We start from the raw sequence: 21,828 nt of genomic DNA on the forward strand, positions 1-21,828 counted from the left end.
GTCAGGGGACAATATGGTAACCCTAGATAAGTAAGGGAGGGAAGGCTCTACTAGAGGACCTGGGCAGCTTTAGATACAGTACTAGCCATGTGGGAGGATTTCCACATCTGAGCCATGGAAGCAGAAATTGGCTTTTCCTTTCCAGATTTATCCAATGTTCAGAAAGGGAATCTAGCACCTGCCTTCCAGATTTGACCACTCAAAATTCAGGAGTGCTCAAGCTCTATTTAGGCTGCAGTTACTTCATGTCTCCCAAATCAAATATGCTGATCCACTGTAACTTGCTATAGAAAAAGTAGGGTAAAATTGAGCAACAAATGCTGGCATCTCCCCAGTGCTAACTAGGACAGGAATTGCTATTTTCAACAGCCATTACCTTTTTATTTTTTTTTATTTTTTTAGTTTTGTTTCCTTTAAAAGGAAGACAGTAATATTGCTTGTGCAAATTCCCCATAGAAATGAAGAATGGAACAAAAGAATAACAAAGGTACTTTAACTTTTCCTCATGTATGTAGGACAGTCTTATGATATGGATCCAGATATCCTGCAATCACACAAGCTGAAAATTGTTCTACTTTAATGCAGTTTTGTAACCATGCGGGAACCAGTCCTGTCTGTGTTCTGTGCACATCCAAAATTCCTACTGAATTTAGAAGTGCCTTGCTTTTGTGACCATACTAGGGCTGAAAATATCAGGTAGTAAGCTAAGCAGGTTTACGTTTAGTAATTGGGCAGGAGGCCTCTCAGAAAAAGTTAGGTGCTGTAGGCGGTGTTGCTTATTCACTAGGTAATGTGAGACCTTCCTGTTACAATAGTAAACCAGTGCAGCATAGAATGCACTTTGCTCCTAGAGTCTAGAATGGGGTCCTTTGCTTTTATACACAGCCCATTAAAGATAATGAAAAGACTCTCCCACTCCAACAGGCTTTGGACAGAACTGATTATACACAGGGTAACTCCACTGTCTTCACAGGATCCTGGTCCCACAGCAGAGGGGGCCCAGTGAGCTTGTTGCAGAGCTGCTGCTCAGGGCTGGGAACCTCCTGGCACCCCAGCCTCCAAAATCATTCAGGCTGCACTTTCTGCACAGCTATGTGCTAGCTGAGGGGTGCATGGGAATTGGTGGTCTCTGCTGCAGGTGATGGGCATCTCAGGTACTTAAAGCCATGGCCTACAAGAGGGAAGTGTTTAACTGCAGAGTCTGCAGCTGCCTAGGGCCAGCGCTGAGGATTTATAGTCCCTAATGCCACTTTGCAAGGTTCAAGCATGGTCAGCCTTGGAATTGCCACCCCTCCCATGACTAGTAGCTGCAGCTATCTATCGCTGGCCTCTGACAATTTGGCCCCATGGCTTTAGCCAGAGAAGCTGCAGGTGGCTCTGTGACTACTGGGGGCTATTAAGCTAGAGCAGATAAAGAAACTGGAATTAACCTCAAGGAATGGAGGTCACCAGTAGGAAAGGAATGTCAAGGGGAGCAGGGAAAGAGGAAGCAGGTCAGGCTTGCAGTGGGAGAATAGCCCCAGCTGGTTGGGGAGCATGTCCAAAGTGGAAAGGAAACAAGCGTGGGGTGATTGATCAGGTAGTAGCTAGCATGTAGATGGGAGCAGAGAGAGAAAGCCATTGGGAATCTGAAGACACCAGCCTAAGTCCTCACTTTGGGGAAATGGTGTTTGCAAGTGGCTTGCTCAAATGGCAGGATGGGTGCTGAGGGAGTGATTTGGCAGAATTGATCAGGTATCTGCTGGCTTTGGAACTTTGAGCTGAGACTAGGATCACATACAGTGACTGGTGACATAGGGGGGTACTGGAGACATGGCTATAGAAGGTCTGAATGAGGAAGGAGATAAATCTTTGGGGAGTTTCCCTGATCACTATGAAAGTTCTGCTCACTGTGGACACTGGTAAACCCACATGGGTACAACTCAATGAGAAAAACTGGGGGCTGAGGGAGCTGTGTATGGCAATGCATATGGTCATGTAGAGGTGTGTGATCAAAATGAAAAATGTCTCAAATTCAGTACTGGGTATACCAGGGATAGGCAACCTTTCAGAAGTGGTGTGCCGAGGCTTCATTTATTCACTTTAATTTAAGGTTTCGCGTGCCGGTAATACATGTTAACGTTATTTAGAAGGTTTCTCTCTATAAGTCTGGGGTGTGTGTGGAGGTGCAGGGCAGAAGGCTGGGTGGTGGGGGGACTTGAGGTCAGGGTGGGGGCGTGGAGGGTGCAGGGCAGAAGGCTGGGGTGCTCGGCTCGTGGGGGTGCTCCCAGCCCCCTGCCATGAGCCATTCAGGGCAGGGGGCTGGGAGGGACATGCCCTGTTCCACCCCCTTCTCCAAGGCCCGTCCCTACCTCTCTCTGCCGGCTCTGCTCCGCTCCCCCTCACAAGGGCCATCGCCGGCAGGGAGGGGGAGGGGGAGAAGGAGGGGCCGGAATGCACCAAGCTGTGGGAAGAAGCGGGGGAGAAGGGAAGATTGGCTGCCGCAGGACCAAGCTTCTGACTCTGCAGGGGTGGGCGGTGGGGCTGAGTGGGGCGGGGGACCGGGACACCCTCCCACACACACACACTGCTCTCCCCTGCGGGGGCAGGAGGCAGAAGCTTGGTCCTGCGGCAGCCAAGCTTCCCTTCTCCCCTGCTTCTTTCCCCAGTGTGGCGCTTCCAGGCCCCCCCTCCTCCTCGTCTCACCGGGCAGGCAGCGTGCCGCTCAAAATCGGCTTGTGTGCCGTGTTTGGCATGCGTGCCGTAGGTTGCCGACCCCTGGGGTATACTATGGCACCAATGGCACTGCCACACCAGGCCCACACTCGAAGCCCACAATGACTACATAGGGGCCCACAAATATGTTTAGCGCTGGGGCCCACAAAAGGTTCTACTCCATACCCCATGTTTCAGGGTACCTGGATATACTAGCAACATGTATAGGATATGCAAACTCGCATGGATCCTCTAGAGCCCAGAAGAGACAAATGCCGGAAGAAGGGATGGGGGCACAGGAGGAAAAGAGTCCCAGTCTTTCTGATCCAGTGACCTAAATGGAATTCCAATATGGAATTGAACTTTGGAGCCCATGGCTGTAGACCTCCCTGACTTGGGATAGCTAGGATTCTCATTTGCATTTCTAGCTATCATTTACAAAGTGCAGCTGTTCTCCACTTAGGGTGACCAGATGCCCTGATTTTTATAGGTACTATCCCAATATTAGGGGCTTTGTCTTACATAGGACCCTATTACTCCCCCACCTCCAACCCAATTTTCACACTTGCTGTCTGGTCACCCTAACTCCATTGCTGCAGCAGGGGACTTAAAGATCCTCACACACTCTTTTTGTAAAATGAGAATATTACATTTTGGGGTGTATCCCAAGGATCCCCTTAGCAATCCTTAGCCAGCCTTGTTCACAACGATGCTTTCATAGTGGACATAATTTGGTTATGTTTTGACAGGTGGAGCAATAGAACATTTTTGCAGGCTGTCACTGATGCAGTAAGGCATGCAGCTGGCCATCATGCTATAGGGCAATAGTGCTGCTGCAGTGTAAGGCAGTGAAAGTCTCTGCTGAAGGAGAGAATTTGTGATAGCAGTAGCTTTACCAGTTTCGGGAGGATATGAGGGGCTCTCCCAGATGAACTTTTCCTGCTGATTCCCTTCCATGCTTTTTGGATGTGCTGCTTACTGAAAAATTCCAGACAGCCCACACAGAATGTTTTAGCATAAAATAAACGCACCTCAAATGGAAATTCAATTTTTTGCTCACTTCTGCCTAATTTTTTTAAAAATTTGATCCAGAAGCTAAATAAAATCACACAGACCAGTGAATGTGGCTGGAGCGTAAATTAGAGGGACAATAGATTATAGAAAGGGCTTTTGATTTTTGCTGTTGAAAAGTTGTAGTTTTGGCAGGTCTTTTGCAACATCTATTTTGGATTCTTTGATCTCCTATTTTCCCCCCCAGGATTTGTTTAAGGAACATATTAATGCCAGGGCTGGATTGAGGCAACCTGATGCTCGTGGCACAGACCCCATGGCTCTATCGCTGGCCACCACCATGCTTCTGTTCCTCACTTGTGTTGGCATTTCCCCATCCAGAAATGCAGGAACAGTGGCATAGAGTCCCCTTCTCCCCATCCCCAGATGTAGCATCAAGGGTTCCCTTTTCCTGCTCAGAATGGGATTGGCAGGGGTAGTACCAATAGAAGGAAAAGCGGTATTTAACCTTAGCTGCCACATTTTGTGTTGCTCCATTTGTCATATTTTATGCAAAAATCTAATTAGAATATGTACAAATAATTTGCAAATGGTCATATTCATCTGTTTCAAAAACACTGTGGGTTTAGTGCCAATTAAAGCTATTGGAATGATACTGTTTCCCTTGTCAGTTTCCCCTGTGCAGTGGCAGTAGGTGTATGGGAGACAGAACCATATACATTGCACCCCTTGAAAGAGGGGGAAGTAAGGGCTTGTGGGAAATCAGAGGCAGCTTTTGGGGGAAGGGGTATCTGGGGAAGTCTGAGGAGGTAAGTGCAGTTGTGTGGGAGGAAACCTATGGGGCTAAGGCAGGAGCATTCAGGGGGCCTGGGGTCTTCGGCAGGGGGTCCTTCCATCCCATGTCTTCGGGGCACTTCGGCAGCGGGTCCCAGAGCGAGTGAAGGACTCGCTGCTGAATTTCCCAGAAAACCCCGAGCAGAAGGACCCCCCGCCACCGAATTTCCACTGAGAGTGGCAAAAGGCCGCCCCACAAATCCTGCCTCCCTAGGCGACCGCCTAGGGTCGCCTAGTGGAAGCGCTGGCCCTGGGCCAAGGGATTGCTATGGGTTGGCATTAGCCCATGTCCCCTGATTAGTTCCTATCTCCCCCCTATTCTGTTTTCCCACTAGCTCTTGCTCCTTCCTTGGCTGCAGCTCTCCTTTAGCTAACCCAATAGATCCTATCCCTTGTCAGTAGCAATTTACTTCCCTTTCTCTTCCCCCTCACCCATGGCTCTTGAAATCCCCAAAGTCCTTGTCCTCCCCTTTCTTCTCCAACAGCTCCTGTCTCCTGCTTTCCCCTACCCCAATAGCTTTCTGGTCCATACCACCCCTTTCTCTGCCAATAGCCTATCCCCTCGCCTGCTGGGGCACTGACAACACTGCAGCCTGCCCCTGCTTCAGCTGACTGCCACAGGGCTGGGACCAGCAGGGAAGGAGAGATCAGGTAGAGGGGGAAGCAGGGTCCACCCAGCTGCCTCTTCACCGAGTGCCACAATTGCTGAAGTTTGCTGCAACACAATATCTTCTGTTGGAGTGGTGTCAACAGGGCCCCCTAGTGCAGTGAGTTTTGGAGTGAACAACCCATTGATATGTATGTGGCAGTTCACACCTCTCAAAGTTCTTTTTCAGACTGTCTACAGGCTCAGGCAGATATTGCTGCTTTGGTTGCACTCTGTTCACGTTTTCAAGCTTTTCTTGAAACACCAAACAGGGCAAAGAGAACCTTAAAATAAACTGGGAAATGGACAAAAAGTGGAAAATGCAATGCTTTATAAAGCAAATACAAATATCAATCAGCACCCCTTCTTTCACCTGCAGGTCATCCCCCCACAGTGCCTGAGGGTTCAGAATATGACCCTAGTTTTGCATTAATGGTTTTACTTAAACAACTAACAGTTCTGATGCTCTGCTTTTCTTTGGAGCCAGTACTGACAAGTGGGGAGCAGTTGGAAGATGCAGTCATAAGGAACAATCCCTGGAATCCAGGGTGTTAACAGCAAGCACAGCACTTCTGATAAACACACAGTCTGACAAAGAGATTCTGTACTGAAGTTCAAGGTGCCAGAGTTTGGTACAAAGCAGAATTCAGAGTGTGGGTTGTTCTTTCCCTGAGGATCCTCTCAGCCTAACTAAGCAATGGCTGCAGGGGCATCCTGTAGGGAACTCATAACAGAAGACTCCACAGAAATGAGGGTAAGTTGGACCTCTCTGAATCAGAGGTGTTTCAGGGACAGGATACAGCCGCCAGCTTTAATTCACTACTCAAAGTCTCAGCAGCGAAGCTCTCTCACAGCAGGCCACATGAGGCTTCAATGAACTGGCACAGTGGTATTTAAGGCAGAAAAGGCAGTTTGGGAGATGGAACTTTTCACAGGCATTGTCTTCTCCTGTGCTGGTGGAAGTGAGCTCTGGCTGGAGGAGATTGTGTGGAAATTTGGCATCAACTTTTGGAGCTGTAGTTTGAACATAGAAAAGAACCAGGTGCCAAGAACAAAATCCAGGACCCGACCTGCATGAGGGGAGGGGAGAAGCTGCTTCAAATATTGGCAATAGCAAGCACCAGAAAGAGAAAAGGGAAGAGGTTTAGCCCATATCTTAGGGGAGGGACTACAGTTTGAGGCACTCAGGGAATGTCTACACTGGCAGAGTTACAGCGCCGGTAGTTACAGCGCCGCTCAGAGAGCGCAGAAGGAAAACTGCTGTTGTGTGTTCACACTGCCAGCTGGCTGCGCAATAGCGTGTTCACACTTGCAGAGCTATTTGGAATGCTGCACTCTGGGCAGCTATCCCACAAAGTACCTCTTTCTCTTTTGCCACGAAGACTTGTGGGATGGTGGAGGGGGTCGTGGGGCATCCTGGGTCTAGTCCCAAAGCCCCGTGATGCATTGCTTCGCATCCCAGCAATCCCTTTGCTTCCATTCACATATGGCACCATCTTTCGATGGTTTGTGTACTACGCGCCCTGCCTCTTTTGGGCTGCAGGAATGGATCCTGAACTGCTGACCAGTATGCAGCTCACTGACCAACACGTCACGAGTGGCAGTGGAGTTATTCCTTAAAAGACAAAGGCAAGAGGAGTGTGACATTGATCTTGCCACTTGTAGTAGCTATGACACGAGATTGCTTGCTTGTGGCATTCATAGAGGTGCTGACCACAGTGAAACGCCGCTTTTGGGCTTGGGAAACAAGCACTGAGAGGTGGGATCACATTGTCATGCACGTCTGGGGTGACAAGCAGTGGCTGCAGAACTTTCTCATGAAGAAAGCCACATTCATGGGACTGTGTGATGAGCTCGCTCCAGCCCAGCGGCACAAGGACATAAGAATGAGAGCTGCCCTGTCACTGGAGAAGCACGTGGTGATTGCACTGTGGAAGCTGGCTACTCCAGACTGCTACCAAGCGGTTGCTAACCTAATGTGCCAAGACTACTTCTGCTCCTGTTTTCCCTGCCAGCTCAAGACTCCAGCACCCTGTCTTGCTGAGCCAGACTCTCCTGTCTGCTCCAACAAAGACCCAGGGTCTGAATTACTGCCCCAAAGCTGCAGGTTTACCTGAAAACAGCTCACAGTAGTATGCTTGTCTTTAGCACTCAGATGCCCAACTCCCAATGGGGTCTAAACCCAAATAAATTCGTTTTACCCTGTATAAAGCTTATGCAGGGTAAACTCAGAAATTGTTCGCCCTCTATAACACTGATAGAGCAATATGCACAGTTGTTTGCTCCCCCAGGTATTAATACATACTCTGAGTTAATAAGTAAAAAGCGATTTTAATACATACAGAAAGTAGGATTTAAGTGGTTCCAAGTAATAACAGACAGAACAAAGTAAGTCACCAAGCAAAATAAAATAAAATGCACAAATCTATGTCTAATCAAACTGAATACAGATAATCTCACCCTCAGAGATGCTTCAGTAGGTTTTTCCCTCAGACTGGACACCTTCCAGGCACGGGCACAATTCTTTCCCCTGGTACAGCTCTTGTTCCAGCTCAGGTGGTAGCTAGGGGATTCTTCATGGTGGCTCCTCTCTCCCCCTTTGTTCTGTTCCACCCCTTTTATATATGTTTTGCATAAGGCAGGAACCCTTTGTCCCTCTGGGTTTCCACCCCCACTCACTGGAAAAGCACCAGGTTACAGATGGATTCCAGTTCAGGTGACAGGATCACACGTCACTGCAAGACTTCATTACCCACTTGCCAGCACACACATATATAGGAAGACTCACAGGTAAAACACAGCCATCTGCAGACAATGGTCCTGGTTAATGGGAATCATCAAGATTCCAAACCACCATTAATGGCCCACACTTTGCATAATTACAGTAGGCCCTCAGTTGTATTTCATATTTCTAGTTTTAGATACAAGAGTGGTACATTTATACAAATAGGATGTAGATTATAAGCTTTGTAATGATACCTTACAAGAGACCTTTTGCATGAAGCATATTCCAGTTGCATTATATTCACTTATCATATTTTTATAAAACCGTATAGACTGCACAATGTCACAATGGGGCTGGTGATTGAGTGAGTCATGTGGTTCAGTCAGGCCTGAAGAAGATAAACTGGAGGCCTATGGAGAAGGCTGAGAAGGCCATGGATCATTTTCAAGGTGAGAAGGCCAAACTCCAGACAAGAAATTTGGGGAATTACGGCTGGAAGAGCAGGAAGACAGACCCGCAAGGAGGAGAGGGTGGACCCAGCTTGGGCTGAGGTGGAAGAGTGTGTGAACTGTGAAAGGAAAACAGACCCTCATGGAAGAGGGGCTGGGCCCAGCCTGCTGCTGGGGTGGAGACTACTTTTGGTTGGAGTTCCATTTGTTTTAACCTTGTTGGCAGGACTTAATAAGTTGGACCCTGAAAGGGGAGCTTTGATTTGAGTATCTTCTGTGGTATGCAGTGATTGTGCCCTGATGAGAGGGGAAACTGTTGCAGAGTTACCCCAGTACATGTGAGGGGACCACTGTGGAGGCTGGCAACCCCCTAATGCTCTTAACTAGTTTTAATTTGGAAAGCTCAAGCTCTTAATTTATTGCGCTATGATTAGACCTAAGGGAGAATAGTAGTCTTTTGCTCAGATATGAGGTGGTAATTCATTTTTTTTTTCTTTTTTTGCAATCCCGTCCAATGGCAGAATGATTCTTAAAACTGAATTTTTGCCAAGGGTGACATTGAAAGTCCATTTAATTACTTTGCAATTTGATTTTCTAAGAGAGAGTGCTACCAGTAGTATAATATGCATTTAAACCAAATGAATGTGATGATCCAAATACAACACTAAGGGTCTGATTCTGCAATCCTCTATTCATGAGGACTAGTGTGCTTAATTGTATGCATGGTCCCTTTGAGGTTAATTGCCAGAAAACAGCCCTTAGTCTGCACATCTGAAATCATAAAAGGAGGGAGAGGAATTATTTAAGCTCAGTACCAATGTGGACACAAGAACAAATGGATATAAACTGGCCATCAGGAAGTTTAGATTTGAAATTAGACAAAGGTTTCTAACCACCAGAGGAGTGAAGTTCTGGAACAACCTTCCAAGGGGAGCAGTGGGTGCAAAAGACATATCTGGCTTCAAGACTAAGCTTGATAAGTTTATGGAAGGGATGGTATGATGGGATAGCCTAATTTTGGCAATTAATTGATCTTTGACTATTAGCAGCAAATACGCCCAATGGCCTGTGATGGGATGTTAGATTGGGTGGGATCTGAGTTACTACAGAGAATTCTTTCCTGGGTGTCTGGCTGGTGAGTCTTGCCCACATGCTCAAGGTTTAGCTGATCACCATATTTAGAGTCGGGAAGGAATTTTCTTCCAGAGCAGATTGGCAGAGGCCCTGGGGTTTTTCGCCTTCCTCTGCAGCATGGGGCATGGGTCACTTGCTGGAGGATTCTCTGCACCTTGAAGTCTTTAAACCATGATTTGGGGACTTCCATAGCTCAGACATAGGTTAGGGGTTTATTACAGGAGTGGGTGGGTGAGATTCTGTGGCCTGCGCTGTGCAGGAGGTCAGATTAGATGATTATAATGATCCCTTCTCACCTTAAAGTCGATGACTCTATGAACCTTTGAGACTCTGAGGTGAATGACTGCCAGTAGCTCCCATTGACTGAACATCTCTGAAAATCAAACTGCAGTTGTTTAGGTGTCTAAAAATGGATCTCAGAGCCAGGGTGGATAAAAATCAATGATTTTAAAAAAAAATTAATAGTTGTTTGTTTAAATCTAATTATTTTTTTTGATAAAATGGTTTTTGAGGAAAAAACCTATTTAAAGATAGTTTTAATTAAGATACATTATAGCTCAAAGATATCTCATCATGGAATAAGGATTATAAATAATAATTCTATAGTATGAGACAATATATTCATGTAATGTTTAAGAAACATTTTGTAAATGAGTTCCAATAGTTCATGGATTAGGAACCTAATCTTATGGAGTTCCAGGGGCTTCTGTATAGATTATTTAGATTAATCTTTCTATCTACCCAATGGGACTCAGTGCTCAGTCTAGACGATACCATCAGAGATGCTTAGTTTTGCATTTTTCAAACTGTGGATTTGTGTCTCCAGAGATAACATGCTTGTTAACAGCAAAAATGTTTTAAAATAAATAATATATAGAAATATAACGAAATAACAGACCTCAACCCTATTGTCCCTCTGCAAATCTGTGTACACAGAATCAATCACTCACCTCTCTCTAAAGTGCAAAGTTTCAAAAAGTTCAATGAATAGAAGATTGTTGGGGATGGAATAGATCTAGACAAGGAGAAGAAGTCTAGAGATAAATGTGAAAAGGGAGGGACAGGCGGTAGAAACAAAAGTGAAACTGTTTGAGCAGCATATTCCAGAAGGCTTGAGGTCTTTCTGAGTGTAGCCTTCATTGATTTGAGATCTACCATACCACTCTCTCACTAGAAGGGAAAACCTATAATGGCAGCAGGCCGTAAAAGAGACCCAGTTTGGGAATATTTTAATGAAGTTCCTCTGCCTGTGGGTAAGACAGGCATGTGTGCAAAATGCAAACAGTGCAACAAAGAAATGCAAGGCCTGGTTGCCCGAATGAAACAACATCATGAGAAGTGTTCCTTCTCAGGAGGAAGCTGCATTGAAGATGATGAAAGGAACATGTCTGAACAGCAGGATCTTCAGGTTGGTAAACTTTTTTTTATTTTATACTTGTTTCTTAAGGACTGCCTGTCTTCCTTCTAGACTGTTCTTGAATTTTTATGTTTGAGCAAAAAATATAATTGTTACTCTATGGTACTATCACTTTAGATGCAGTTGTGATAAAAAATAAATAGCTGAAATAGGCAGATCTTCCTTTCACAATTTCATCTTTAAAGTAGTCCTGAGTATCCGTGAATGCAATGAGTAATACTAAATGAGCAGTATGGTGATAATTAAATAACTGCATTGACTTATTTTGTTTAGGAGAATCCATCCTCAACATACAGGATTCTGAAGACTATCCACCTTCAAGATCACCATCATTTTCTACAGTTTCAGAGTTATCTGCCAATGATAGTGTTTCAGTCACATCATGTATGTCACATAGCCACAGTATATCACCTGTAGCAAAAAGAAAAAACATTTCCATCATCCAGAAACCACCAGAGATAAGTTTGTGATAAGAACCAGCAGATTACAAAAAGAGGTAATTGATGAAAAAATTGCCTAGCGTGTTTATGCAACAAACTCTCCTTTCCGTATGATAGAGAACCCACACTTCATTAACATGGTTCCGTCATTAAGACCAGGATACAGTCCACCCAACAGAGCAGATGTCGCAGTCAAATTGCTGGATAAAGTGTATGAAAGAGTGTGCAAAAGGTCTAGAGGGTGAAATTGTTAACCTGAGTCTTGATGGGTGGAGCAGTGTGCACAATGATCCTGTTGTATGTGCTTGTGTGACAACAGAAGAAGGGAATGTCTTCCTTACAGAAACAATTGATACATCAGGGAATGCACACACAGCAGAATACTTACAAAAAGTAGCAGTAAAAGCTATAACAAACTGTGGGGGGGAAAAAAAAATTCAAATGGCTAGTACGCAGCTTGGTTACAGACAATGCTGCAAATGTATCCAAGATGAGAAGAAATTTAGAAGAGAGTGAAGAGAGTCCCAAGCTAATACCATATGGTTGCAGTGCTCATTTGATGCACCTTCTAGCTAAAGACTTCAGTGTTCCAGAAATAAAGGCTAATGTTGTTGAAATTGCAAAATACTTCCGTAACAACCACTTGCAGCAGCTTCTCTGGAAAAAATAGGAGGAACCAAGCTAATTCTCCCACAAGACATGTGATGGAACTCAGTAGTGGACTGTTTTGAGCACTGTATCAAGAACTGGCCTAATCTGATGACAGTTTGTGAACAAAATTGTGAAAAAATAGATGGCATTGTCACAGCCAAAGTTCTCAACATTGGGCAAAGAGACATATTGAACACATGCTGAGTACCCCGAAACCTATTTCTGTAGCCTGGAACAAAATGCAGGGAAATAGCTGTTTTATTGCTCATGCTGATGAAATTTGGAAGGAACGGAGTAAGATCTTAAAAAGAAAAATATGCAATGACAGAGTTAAATTACAAGCATTAAAAAAACAAATGGGATAAGCACAATCTCCAGCTCATTTTCTTGCAAATATTCTCAATACGTGGTACCAGGGTCAAACCTTAACTGCTGAAGAAAAGTTGGCTATGACATGGACATCCAGCAATCATCCCTCCATAATGCCAACTATAATAAACTTCAGGGCTAAGGGTGAACCATTCAAGAAATATATGTTTGCTGACTATGTTTTAAAGTAAGTCACACCAGTGAACTGGTGGAAGTCACTTTATCACTTCAACAGTCTCTGAATCCAAGTGCTTATCTCACTTTTAACAGCAGTAGCTTCTTCTGCTGGTGTAGAAAGAATAATTTCTTCCTTTGGACTAATTCATTCCAAATTGAGAAATCGTTTGGGACCTGAAAAAGCAGGAATGCTTGTTTTTCTTTTCCAGATTATGAAAAAACAGAAAAAATGAAGGTGAAGACGACTGAGTTAGCTGTAGAAGCCAATATTTTAAGTTTCTCATGTTGACCTGGCTGACATATAATCGATTTAATTTTTGTTTTTTATTTCAAAAAAATATTTCATTAACTATTTTAGTTAAAAACAATTTTAACAAAAAGAAACTTGATTTTAAAAAACTTGAATGTTTAACTAAATTCAAAAATTCATATGCTTGTTTTGTTAAAATATTATGTTTGCTGTTGAAGAAAAAAATCCAGAATACATAACGTTGTTGTTGTTGTTTGTTTTACTTAAATGTCTGGTGATGTCCTCTTCCTAATACAGCCGGGGTTGGCATCCTATGGCACGCAAGCCAATTCTGAGTGGCACGCTGCCTGCCCGGTGAGAGGAGGAGGAGGGGCGGGGGGGCCGGAAAGTGCCACGCTGGAGGAAGAAGGGGGAGGAGGAAAGCTTGGCTGCCGCAGGACCAAGCTTCTGCCTCCTGCTCCTGCAGGGGAGAGCGGTTGGGGGAGGGGGGTGTCCCGGCCCCCCGCCCCACTCAGCACCCCCCCGCCCACCGCTCTCCCCTGCGGGGGCAGGAGGCAGAAGCTTGGTCCTGCAGCAGCCAACCTTCCCCCCCCTCCCCTGTTTCTTCCCACAACGTGGTGCATTCCAGCTCCTCCTCCTCCCCCTCCCTCTCCCTGCTGGCGATGGCCCTTGTGAGGGGGAGGGGGAGCGGAGCCGAGCCGAGCGGCAGCGTGCTCCCTGCTCTGTAGAGGAGGCAGAGAGAGGTAGGGACGGGCCTTGGGGAAGGGGGTGGAACAGGGCATGTTCCTCCCAGCCCCCTGCCATGAGCCGCTCAGGGCAGGGAGCACCCCCACGAGCCGAGCACCCCAGCCTTCTGCCCTGCACCCCCCCCACACACACCCCAGCCCTCTGCCCTGACCTCGAGTCGCCCGCTGCAGGCCTAGGTGAACAGAACCGCAGGCTGGAAGCAGGCTGAGCAGGCTGGCGGCGTAAGATCAGCATTTTAATTTAATTTTAAAGGAAGCTTCTTAAACCTTTTGAAAACCTTGTTTACTTTGCATACAACAATAGTTTAGTTATATAATATAGACTTATAGAGAGAGACTTTCTAAAAAACATTAACATGTATTACTGGCACGCGAAACCTTAAAGTGAATAAATGAAGACTCGGCACACCACTTCTGAAAGGTTGCTTATCCCTGTAATACAGCATGGCAAGAATAAATATCTGCTTCAATTACCTTTGGTAAATGAAATAACCAATCATTAATTTTCTGATATAACTGTAAAACTAATCTGAAAAGTTTTCAAAATAAATCACTTAAAAAACGTATAGTGTGTACCTTCTAAAAATGAAACCTACATTTATCTCTGAGTTGTGAAGAATATGTATTAAGGTTATAACAACCAACAAGATTGCACTTTTATGTAGAAATCCATGATTAAATCTAGTATTCCTGACTAGTGATTTAAATCAAATCCACCCTGCTTGGAGCCTTACTTGAGGCACTCGTGGTTGAAAAGTTTTGGCTATAGCCATTATGCATTAAGGAGAGCTTGTAAAAAAAATAGGCAAATCAGCTCCATCAACTGAGGAAATCAAGAGCTCATTCCATCAATCTGTATTTTCATAATAAACACTTTTTGAGAACAATGTTTTCCCTGTCAATATAAACAATTAAAAAAAAACAAAAACAAAAAACTCATAACCCTTTTTTATTTTCGTTTCCTGGGAGGAAGTTGGTTTTGTCACCACTGAAAAAGCTAAAATAGACTCAAAGCATGTAGCTGCAAAAACAATTATATTTCTCAACATAAGCTCAGATTTCTTTTGTTAAAGGTCCTTTCATTTAAAAAAAAAAAAAACCAAAAAAAACAGTCCAGTGACTACTCACATGTAAAAAGAGATGATCAATCTGTAATGATGCTCTCGTGCATCCATCAGAACTTGTCCAGGCAATATACAATCTGATTCATTTAGACTGCCTCAGTCAGGATGAAATTCACTGTGGTGCATAAGACCCGTGCTTCACTAGCTTTGTGCATTTCTTATCATTAATCAGAGACTGAGCTTTATTTTATGAAGCTAGTACAGTAGTTTCTATTATAGAATTCTGCTATTTAAAATGAACCTTTAAGATCAGTATGTAGGGTAAGTAGAGTGCACAGTTTAATGTACTGGAACATTTGACTTGAATTTTTTAAAACATGTTTTGCTTGATTTATTGAATCAAAGATTAATCAAACATTATTAGGAATGAAATAAATTAAAAAGTAAAGTTAATAGTTTCCAGCCTCTTCACAATGACTTATGCTGCCGTGCCTGAAACTGTATCTTTTAATCCAGGGGTTCTCAAACTGTGGGTTGGGAACCAAAAGGGGGTCGCACCCCCATTTTAATTGGGTCACTGTGGCCAGCATTAGACTTGCTGGGACCCAGGGCTGAAGCTGAAGCCCGAGCTCCACCTCCACCCAGGGCAGCAGGGCTTGGGCTCCGCCCCCTTCCCCAGGGTCATGTAGTAATTTTGTTGTCAGAAGGGGGTCGCAGTGCAGTGAAGTTTGAGAACCCCTGTTTTTGCCTATTATGCTGTGCTCTACAAGGCAGGCCTATAGTGCTTCAGCATAGATTAGCTCCACTGTAGTTTAATACCTCTTTGGGCACTATGTGAAAATGCATTCTAGAATGTACCATTGTATTGATCTAATCTACACCTGTTTTACTAGAGTTGGTTCATAATGTGCACAATTGTTTAATTATCTTATGCATCTGACAAGAATGACAGCACTATTGAGCAATCATTTATGTAAGATGATGCATGAGTTTTCTTGGTTTGTGCGCCTACTGCAGTAATAGTCTTGAAGGATGAATAGTAGCTGACAGGGCAAAAATCATCTGAAGACTGTTTAGACTTTTGGGTACTATCTTATTGCAACTACATGCTGATCCTTTTTAGTACTTAGATACTGAATTTTTTAAAAGGAGACCTGGAAAAGAAAATCAAGGTGTGCTCCCTTTTTCACTCCTTTATGACATGTAAAGAAGGCCTGAGGGTTTTTAATAGAGCTGGTGGGGAGATTTCTTTTGAAATTTTTTTGTCACAGAAAATAGTTTCAGAAAAATTGAAATTTTGGGATTTTTTTTCCCCGTTGAGAAAATCTAAATGAAGCTTTTTTTTCAGATTGAACCAAATAGATACACTTTAGTCTGAACCAATTGATACATTCTGTTATGGGTCAGTCTGACATTAAAATGTGTCTGTGAGCTGCTTGGTGCCTCATGCCTCAAGTGCCACATGCTTGCATTCTCTTCTGAAGGCTGGGCTCCCTGGCTGGATTAGATCTTCCATGATTCAGCATGATCTTGTAAAAGTGGTGTACATAAAGGTACTGTCTGTCCCAGTGGCTGCTAACAGTTGACCTGAAATCTGTTTTCACTCCAGGATTGTGGAGTGTAATCATGTTGTAATTCAACTCTGTTAAAAAGCTAATGATATGAGGCCCTATCTTTATTTAAGATGGTGCTGAGGCAAGAACATTTTGTAAGTTAGCACAGAATGATGCCATAAATCTTCGTAGCTTAATAATGCTCTCATTACTAAATATGCTACTTACAGTAGTACAGTTCATCAGCTATATGTCAGAAATGGGGGTATGGTAAGGAATCTTCCTCTGTCACTGTTTTTGCAAAACTACTTCCAACCTCACTACCTCCAAAATGGTTGGTTAGTTAATGCTGCTGGAGGCAGTATCAATAGGCATGGTGGGAAGGGGCAAGTTCACCTTATCAGCAGGAAACAGTGACAGCCTGGTTTCTGCACACTCCATGCTGCCATCTATTGGCAGGAGGAGCAAACGCACACCACCTCCCCCAACATGTGTGAATGTTAGAGTGGTGATCTTCAGGGTTCCAATAAATTTACAAGGATTAGTGCAGCCTATGTGGTAGTGGTGATTTTTCTTCCTGCCCATCATGCAGACATTACAAGAGGATGTGACTCAACTTCTGAGCCTCTGTTGTCAGAGTTGTTCCAGACCCAAGTACACCTAGTTTGTATGCTTATTGTTGCTAGAGGAGAATATGGCTTATAGAGAATGTCTGTGAGGGATCATGGGCCTTGAACCTGGGTCCAGGGGTCCCCAGGCCACAATTGCCACCCAGGAACTCACCCGAGCAACCAGAGAAGCTCCTAATTGGAGGAAACATCCAGTACCCCCAACTGATTGGCTGAGGAGTTCTACATAAACCAGGAAGTAGTACAGGAAGTTGTCTGAGCAACTAGACACTCTCTAGCTGGCTGCTTATCTGTACCTCTCCTGCTTATTTGACTCCTGGTTCCTGTCCTCCTTATCCCAGACCCTGTCTAGTCCCAGTTCCTGCTTTCCTGCTCCTTAGCCATACCCTTGTCTTTGTCTCTGGCCCTCAGCTTGGTACCTGATGCTGTGTTCGGCTCTGACCTTAGGGTCTGACAATTAGACCTGACTTCTACTCTAATTGGTCGGCCTGACTGCTCATGCCCCAGTCATTGCAATGACCTTCTCATTATTTGACTTTAATTATAATTTGCAGGAACAAATACACATACAGAAGAAAAATATTTTGCTCATCTACTGTATCTTTGTTTTTCTTGCAGATGTGCACATTGCTATGAGAAAAGGCAATTTGTAAAAACAATTCAGGAAACGTGATATCGGGAGGTGCTATGTGCTGAATCAGGATCTCATTAGTAAGGTTGATCTGGATGGTGAATGGAGTTTTTGTGATGGTCAACAGAGGCTGTGAGAAATTTAGTTCATATCAACAACATGTAGCTGTTAATTTTACCAAAGGCTAATGATAATGTTGTACCACATACATCAGGCACTTATTATTGGAGAGGTCTGGCTCTTTCTCCTGCCCCCAAAATAGGTTTTTCACTAGTGTTACTTTTTCCTATATGAAAAAAGGTTCAGTGTTTCAGAAAAAACCTGACCAGCATCAATTCAAGAAGTTTTTACACTGTTGTTATAAATGCTAAATTTTTAGGTCCATAACCATGGTAAAATTTCTCTTAAAGAGTCAAATTAAAAAAATGAAGGCTTTAAAAAAACTGAAATAGCTCATGGATGGATTAAACAAGTTAACGCACAGTCATGTAGGAAATTGTTACCTCACTGGTTTTAATTTTACTGCAGTTTTCAGTATGCTTTTCAAGAGGTGAACTTTCATGCTGAGCAAATTTTAAATCATGTATACATATTTTTTTAGTTATTTGTCCAATATTTTGTTACTCTACATTTGAGCAATTATTCAAACATGAATGTCTGTACTAAGCCCTTTGTCCTAGTTGAGCCTGCAATGGGCTCATTGTTCTGTGTTTGTGACATCAGCCCTATGCTGTAGAAACCAATATATCACAAATTCAGTATGGCAGGATCATGGGAAGATGATTAGACAGAGCAAAAATTTAAATATTTAAGGCCAAATCCTTAAGTCTTTACTCCAGTAAAACTCCATTTGCTTTAGTGTGTGTCCTGCCTTAGTGAAAACTGAGGACCATAGCAACTGGCACACATCACCTACCAAATATGCAAAACTTAGAAAAACAAGTGGATAGATTTGTATTGGTTTATGTTGTGAAATTTTCAAATGCCAGGCCCCTCTCTCTCTCTCTCTCTCTCTCTCTCTCTCTCTCTCTTTCTAAAAGTGATTTTTCTTTTTGCACTTCATTACACCAACAGCTGTAAAATACTTCCCTCCCCCTCCTTTAGAATATATGATCTTTGACCCCTGTTATAAATTGTTCCTTCATACACCTGTCTGGCACATGAACCATGCAAAATCTTTGAGTTAAGCTCTGGCACAAGGTATACTTTTGTGAAAACTTAATCTTCCAAATATCTGTTTCTGTCAAGAAAATTTGACCAAGCTGAAAGAGCATATTGAGTTCAGAGATTGCTTTACTTTAATTGCAGAGAGCTGCTATGGCAGTACATCAGTTTTCTGAGTATTCTTTCATATCATGGAAAAACATATTTGTACTTGGTATATTGTTAAATATGCCTGTCAAAAGGGAAGCACCCATTTTTATTGAGTAGAGGTTTGTGATCTAGCTTTTTCCCTTTTTTAAAAAAAATGTTACCAGATTATATTATTGGTTGCATTTAGTGGTAATTGGATATTGATTTTACCACCAGTATTTTGAAATCTTATTAATCTAGTCTTGTAAGGCCTTCATTAAAATAGCAAATTGATATGCCAAGTGAAGAGGGTTCACAACCAGTTTGTTCAATGTTTTGTTGGCAATTTTATTAATTCAGACCATATTTTCCAGATCACTTTTGTAACAGCATAAAGTTGCTGCATCAGGATTCCCAGATACATGAGATTTTTCACAGCATCATAAAAATGTAGGATTGGAAGGGATCTTGAGAAGTCCTCAAGTCCAGCCCCCTGCACTGAGACAGAACCTAGTAAACCTAGACCATGCCTGACAAATGTTTGTCCAACTTGTTCATATGAACTTCCAATGATGGGAATTCAACAATTTCCCTTAGTAACTTATTCCAGAATTTAACTATCCTTATAGTTAAAAAGTTTTTCCTAATATCTAACCTAAATCTCTCTTGCTGCAGGTGTCCCACCTCCAAGAGACATGGAGAACAATTGAACACTGTTCTCTTTGAACAGCCCATAACATATTTGAAGACTGTTATCAGGTCTCTCCTCAGTTTTCTTTTCTCAAGAGTAAACATGCCCAGCTTTTTCTAACCTTTCCTCATAGGTTAGGTTTTCTAAACCTTTTTAACATTTTTGTTGCTCTCCTCTGGATTCTCTCCAATTTGTCCATCTTCTTCCCTAAAATGTGGTGCCCAGAATTGGACACAGTATTCCAGCTGAGGCCTCACCTGTTCAGTTTCCTCTTGTGTCTTTCTTACATTACTGTTAATACATCTGGTATTTGCGGTTTTTGTTTTTGCAACTGCATCACACTGTTGGCTCATATTTGCTAACCCTCCTAGCTTGGTGTTGTCCACAAATTTTGTAAGCATACTCTCCACTCAATTATCCAAGTCATTTACTAGTACTGGACCCATGTGAGACCCCACCAGATACATCTTTCAGTTTGACTGTGAACCATTGATAACTACTCTTTTTTAGCTTGGCGTTTTAACCAGTTATGCACCCACCTTGTAGTAATTTCATGTAGACCACATTTCCCTAGTGTGCTTATGAAGATGTCACAACTTGAAATTTACAAATTCATTGGTTCTTAAAAATTAACTTCACACCATGTGCTATTATTCTTCCTTCCAACTCATACAATGTCAATAAAATATTGCTAATGTCCGTCAGGAACCATTCATCTATTATTTTCCTCACTTGTCATTCATCCATTTGTATTTTACCCTTTCATTCCTTTCGGGGGTGGTTCATGCAGGGTGAAAAAATCATACATTTTTTGACATGGGTATCTTTGAGCCTTATGAAGTTGGTGGTGAAAGTCCAGTTCCCATTCCAGATGTTATTTAGGTAGGATTAAGCACATATGATAAAACTCTTCAGAATTTTGGAACACTTGCTATCCAAATCTGTTGCAATAACATAAAATACAAACAAAGTAATTCATTTATGGACTCTGTAAAATGTAATCCATATTTAGTCATTCACATCCTCCTCTACCTTTACAGGCCAGTTTGAAATATAAGATCTGTTGAGGTACCTACAAGAGCTACTAATGTAATGGGACAAAGTGGGTGAGGTAATATATTTTATTGGATCAACTTCTGTTGGTGAAAGAGACAAGCATTCAAGCGACACTGAAAACCTGAAAAAGAGGTCTGAAGATTGTGTCTTTCACCAACAGAAGTTGGTCCAGTAAAAGGTATTATCTCACCCACCTTGTCTCTCTAATATCCTGGGACCAGCCTGGTTATAGCAATACTGAAAACACTAAACTAATGAGATGTTTAAGTCCTTTGACAAGGGCCTGCAAAATCTCAGACTGATTATAATCACTCTCTAACAGTACTATCTATGGATCCATTGTCCTGGGTCACATGACCGCCAGCATGTAACATTGGGAGCTCTGGTAAAACTTGAGTTTCTGGGAATGACTGTTAAGTCTTCATTGTGTGCGTCATGAGAGCATAAAAATTGCCTCCAACTACCAGTTCTTTAACTCCTAAGGTTTCTTTACACAGCTAATGGCTGTCCTAAATAATTCAAGTGCAGCATGGTAATTACAGATCTGCTTTTAAAAGCTTTAATCATTAGCATGGACTGACACTGATAACAATGTGTGTGGTGTTCATGAAGAAGAGCAAAAGAAAACTGTCCCACTTAATTCAAATAATAAAGAAGGAAAAACGTTGCTCAGCCAAGTGATAGGTGCTATTGCAAATCAGAAAGATAAGTTGGTGAACAAAAAGAGGCTGAATGGAATCTTTGGAAAAACTAAATAGTGTCAAGAGAAACATAGTTCAGAAAGATGTTTCTGTTTGTGTGTATTCACACACATGCACAAATACAAACACATACCCATATAATATTAGATTTCATTAACCAGTCACCTGGGGACGGGGTGAATGGAAGGAATGGGGTTGTGGTCTTTTTTAGTTGTCTATGATATATAAAGAAGTTTTTTTTTTTTTTTTTTTTTTTTCTGCTTGGTTTTTAGGTTAGGAATATTAAGAATATTAAATCTGGGCTTTCTTGGTTTTGTTGTAGGGTATGCTGAGCGTCTCAGAGAAGTACACGGAGTGCTTTCTCAGCATTTACTTGAAGAGGCATAGCTATTAAATAGTGTTAGACTTCTTTTCTACTCATCGTTAGGGGAATCCAGTTAGATAAAAAGATGAAGAGGAATGTTTATTTAAAAAAAAAAAAAAAAAGCAAGAAAAAGAAATTTCACACTGAAAGAAAAATTCTCTTTGGCCTTCATTATACATCGCAAAGAAGGGGGAGAGGGATAAGCCACAAACTCAATGTGTTCCTTTACTAAAAGTCAACAGGCTATATTTTATAACTGAACCAATTTAAAGTGCTTCCCAGTGACCTTTGATCAGACCTCTG

At 42.7% G+C, this 21,828-nt stretch overlaps 1 long non-coding RNA gene across 1 annotated transcript; it reads left to right on the forward strand.

Moving 5' to 3' along the window:
• Positions 1 to 443: 443 nt before the first annotated feature.
• Positions 444 to 21,611, forward strand: LOC117884598. The gene is made up of 3 exons (XR_004647601.1): positions 444 to 487; positions 17,408 to 17,552; positions 21,484 to 21,611. It is a non-coding gene; the product is annotated as an uncharacterized LOC117884598 (long non-coding RNA).
• Positions 21,612 to 21,828: the final 217 nt, after the last annotated feature.

The sequence above is a fragment of the Trachemys scripta genome, chromosome 11 (assembly GCF_013100865.1).
Source record: "Trachemys scripta elegans isolate TJP31775 chromosome 11, CAS_Tse_1.0, whole genome shotgun sequence".
NCBI classification, from domain to species: Eukaryota; Metazoa; Chordata; order Testudines; family Emydidae; genus Trachemys; species Trachemys scripta.